We start from the raw sequence: 4,969 nt of genomic DNA on the forward strand, positions 1-4,969 counted from the left end.
TAAATATAGTTCTATATCTATTCTATCAACACAAACTCTCTTTTTTTAATTACCTCTATATTTAATAAGAGTATAAATGACACGAGGTGCGATGGTGGGGCCTGTAAGAGCATATGTGATAGCCTTCTGTTTAAGCTTTATGTTATTGTTGGTGTGTCCCGGGTGTAAGTCCTCGTCATCTAAAAAGTTTCTCATATCACATAATATAGACAAACAACCAAATCAATACTCTTATTTTGTTGTAGGTGGAATAAATGAACAAGATGACATAAGAGCATTTGGAGGTCCAACACCACCAAATTGTAAAGTAGAGTGTGGTAAAGTCCTTGTAGCTGGAGGTCAAACACCACATCTGTGGTGTTGTTGTGGCGTACACAGAGAACCATCGAGATACTATTGCGGCATCACCATAGAACGTTGTGCCGAGAAATGCAAGACAACTAATTTGACAACTTGTCCGAAAGAACGTGAGAAAGGATTGCTCCTCTTTACATAAAAACACATGTGACAATCATTTGTAATCAACTCCTTCAATGTTGAAATCGGCTCATTCAGAAATCAATAAACAAAGCTTTTTTTCTTCTAGTAAGTGTCTATACAAGTTTTGATTTCTATTATAATTGTGTTCGGTTGATCAAAACAGAAAAGAAAAGAAGGTCAAAGTTTTCTGGGTCAAAGTAATAGAAAAGTCAAAGGCTTAAAGGAAAAGCTAATTTGTTTTGTAAATAAGTTATTACTAGCACCAATGATATAGTAATTAGTTATTGTAAAACAAATAAAGAATTGAACCTAGAACGGGTCACATTGCCATACCAGATGCATTTAGGTCACGAAGATTCTTCGAACCGTCCATCGGGCTGTTGTTGTAGTTTTAGCATGTGAGCAACAAATTTAAAGTTAACATGATAAAAATGAAAAAACCTAGAATGTTTAAGTGGCCTCAAACTTACCTGGCAAACCCAAAATTAAAATTAAAATTAAATCTGAAGTAAGAACTAGAAAAAAAAAATTGTAAAACACTGTGAAATAGCAAGGTGGCATATATTTTCAACACAGCAATGGACATCTAATGAGTTTGCCAATAGTTTTATTGTACAAGTCAATATTTTTTTTTTTGGATACAAAGATAAGGGTGTAGGGAGTGGTTAAACACTTTGAGTGGCAAACTAAAAAATCAACCAATGAGAGTGTGCCATGTCAAAGTGGTAAACTATGCTCAAAATGTTGGCAATGGTTTAGACACTTGGTGAAGTGGTAAACTATTTTTTTTAAAAAAAAGGAAAAAGGTGTGATTGGTTGAGATTGGATTGGACCCCACCCCACAATACCCTCTCTCTCACATCTCTCCCTCTTCCCGAATCGGCATACACTCGCCGATTTTCCAACCATTTCGGCAAATGATGTTCGGCAAACTATGTTGGCATTGGTTTGCACTTCGGTAAAGTGGTTTTACCGAAACCACACCGTATGCCCTAAGATCCTTACCCAAATCAAAGATAAGATGCTTATCCAAAACAACAACACGTTTAATCGGATTAAAAAACAGAGAAGGCTGTAGCGTTGGTGGTGAATGACTCCAATTAGTGGTTTTTCGATGAAAGAACATGGTGGGTCGGATGACTTAGACAGATGCGTGGAGGACATGCACACTCGCCCGAGTAAAATGCAAAAATGGCTCATGAGGTTGATACTATTGCCACTATAGACAGAAAAGTATTTAAAATTGCCATTCAAGCCCCCCTTTTAACTCCCCTTAACGTTGGTCGTTCGCCTCAGGGACAAATTTGTCATTTCTCACCTCTGGGGCCATTTTGGCATTATTTAAACCTTAGGGGCCATTTTGGCATCTTAAAAAACAAAATATTTTATATAAAACCCACTCCACCCCCTGTTAAGGGGCGGCAATTCTTGATTCGACCTGAAACCTGACACAAAAAATAAAGATTGTTAAACGTTGCTTCAACGTTTGATTCTTGAGGACAGACCTATTGACCCTATTAAATTATGAACTTAGTACCAACATAAAGACTGTCGTCTGGTAAAGTTTTAAAAAAATATCTTGATTTGAAAATAAAAATCATTACGTGTAAGACAAGCTGCATATCATGAAAATCTGCATTTATATAATGGACACATTAATTCTTGTCTTTCTTCTGGTCTTTATCCACAAATGAGATCAGGATGACAATCTGTGTGATTCTTTCCTTGAGACTGCTTTCAACATACTTCTGTTCTGCATCCGAATAAATAAAAGAATCACAGAGTAAAAGCTTTAAACCAAATTTTAAAAATCGTATTAAGATATCACAAAAATTGTAAGGCACATACGAGAGTGCCACATCACACTGCTACCCCGTGCAGATTGTGACTTTTTAATTCATCAGAGCATTCAAAAAGTTATACCGCACTATAAGAGTGTTGCACCAACTAAACGTTAGCAAAACCTATAACTATCATTAAAATATATAAAACATAAAAGCATTAGGATTAAAAGTATATAAACCTTTACGAGTTTCATTGTCAACCAATGACAAAATGTATGACAATTCTTATTCAAAGAATCCCCTCCCCCCCCCCCCCCCCCCCCCCCCCCAAAAAAAAAAAAAAAAAAACTCAAATAAGGTAGCATTTTAGTCTTCAACCTATATTCATATTTAAAAGATAACAAGAACATCAATCAACAACTAACCTTTTCGTATCTAAGATCCTCTGCAAGTAATTTTTTTTGTCGGAGGTTGCTTAATCACCCCTCAAGAAAATCTTGACCCTTTTGCTAGTGTTATTTCCATTTGTGCTTCAATATTGTTTCTCTAAAACATGGGTAAATTACACTTTTCGTCCTTTATGTATGTATCGGAGTGCAATTGATAGCCTTTAACATCAATAATTACAGTCACAGTCCTTTATTTGTAAAACTCATTACACTATACGTCCTTTAACACTAACCAGGTTAAATTTTTTAGTTAAATATAACATGTGCCTTACACATGAGAGTATTTATGTCTTTATATCCTGATTTATTTAAATTATATTTATATATTTATATATAATAATATATAAAACTTCTCTCTCTCCATTATCTCTGTTTTCTCTCTACTACCATCATCAAGATCAACCATTAAGTATCATCATCATGATCATCACCATCAACATTCATTACCATCATAAAAATTGTACAAAGTAAAAAATATCGTTGGATTTCCCTCTTTCAAACCACCGTTTGTTTAATGAAGTTTACCTTTCAAAAAAAAAAAAAAAACCAACACCTCAAACCTCACACACCCCACCTTCTCTTTCTTCTGATTACCTTTTCCTTTTTACCCTAAACCCCCAATTTCATAAATCTAACAATTTTTCTTCACAAATTCCCAAAGTATTAACCTCCTTCTACAAACCATCATCTGAATTGAAACTTAGTTTGCAAAATATCAAACCAAATTGAAATTTAGTTTACAAAATAGCATATTGCAAGAAAAAAAAAAAAAGAAATTTCAAATTGAAACTCAGTTTTGAAAACTTGTACCCAAGAAACGGAGAGGACGCCGGTGGTGGGTGTGCAGCAGTGGATGTGCGTCGATAGTGGCTGCGACTTTGAGGAGTGAAAAAATCAAGAATCTTGGTAAGAAACATGAATGCAAATCCAGCTAAATGAATGTAGATTTTATGGGATTGAATTATGGGACAAAAAAGGATTTGTTTCAACGGTGGTGGCTAAACCAAGTAAGGAATTGGCTGTTTCGTCTGAACAGTTGGTTTACGAAATGGTGTTGAAGCAAGCAGCTTTGGTTAAAGAGCAGATGAGAGAGAAGGAAGATGTTGAGGTGAAACCTGATGTTGTGCTTCCTGGAACACTTGGGGTGTTGAGTAAAGCTTGTGATAGGAGAACTGAAGAGAGAGGAGAGGGAGTGAGAACTGAAGAGAGGAGGGTTTGTTAATGGATTTTACATGTGGTAGGTTGTTGGTAACAGACTTCACATCTGGTGATAGTGGTTGTTCGTGGGTGGTGGTGGCTGTTGTTTAGAGAGAGAGAGAGAAAGAGTTTAAAGTGTGTTATTTGATCATATTTTCTTTTATTTATATTGTAATAACTAAGTAAAAAGACTAAACTGCCCTTAAGTAAATAGAGTTAACTGAAAGTTTTAACTTTATTAGTGCTAAATGATGAAAGATGTGTCTAATTTTTCAAATAAAGGATTGTGACTGTAATTATTAAAGTTAAAGGCTATCAATTGCAATCCAATACAGACATAAAAGATGAAAAATGTAATTTACACTGAAAATATTGAATAGAAGTAGGCATAAGACAGTAACAGAAGAAATCACTATATCAACTATGCCACAATGCTTCCATCTCATGAATTTTTTTTTACATTCCCTCTTTTTGAAAGTTTTCAACCTCAAAACTAATTCAAATCAAACAATGATTAGTTATGTGTATCCATAGAAAATCTAAAACAATTCACATTATTTGTAGATTCAAATCAAACCTCTGCATAAGCACAATTGTTAACAAAATTATGTTCTTAGTGTCCTAGCAAAAATCAAATAGGATGAAGTCCCAAAGAATCAAACATCAAAGCATCATTACCTGAGATCATAATCTAAACTTTCTCGTCTTAGGGGGTGTTTGGCCTAGCTTTTTTAACAAAGCTTATAGCTTTTTTTTTAACAAAATAAGCTTAACTTGGTGTTTGGTTTAGCTTTTTAAGCTTATGCTTATTAGCTTATATAAGCTAATTTGAAGAAGCTAATTTGAAGATGGTTTTTTAACTTATTTGAAGAAGCTTATTTGTGTGAGGGTGTAAGTTACTCATTTGCCCTCAAATGGCAGTGGATTAATAATTATTGAAGCGACTTATTACTGTAACAAATTAAAGAATGGTGGATTTTACCACTTATTAAGACGCATACTTAATAAGAGGCAAATGGTGGATAATTAATAAGAGGCAGCTTAGCTTATTACTGTAAC

At 34.4% G+C, this 4,969-nt stretch overlaps 1 long non-coding RNA gene across 1 annotated transcript; it reads right to left on the minus strand.

Annotated features, from left to right (window-relative positions):
• Positions 1-1,838: 1,838 nt before the first annotated feature.
• On the minus strand, positions 1,839-3,214 carry LOC110886080. Its single transcript, XR_002562602.2, has 2 exons — positions 2,690-3,214; positions 1,839-2,233 (listed from the first exon to the last, which is right to left on the minus strand). It is a non-coding gene; the product is annotated as an uncharacterized LOC110886080 (long non-coding RNA).
• Positions 3,215-4,969: the final 1,755 nt, after the last annotated feature.

This window comes from Helianthus annuus, chromosome 10, assembly GCF_002127325.2.
Source record: "Helianthus annuus cultivar XRQ/B chromosome 10, HanXRQr2.0-SUNRISE, whole genome shotgun sequence".
Taxonomy (NCBI): domain Eukaryota; kingdom Viridiplantae; phylum Streptophyta; class Magnoliopsida; order Asterales; family Asteraceae; genus Helianthus; species Helianthus annuus.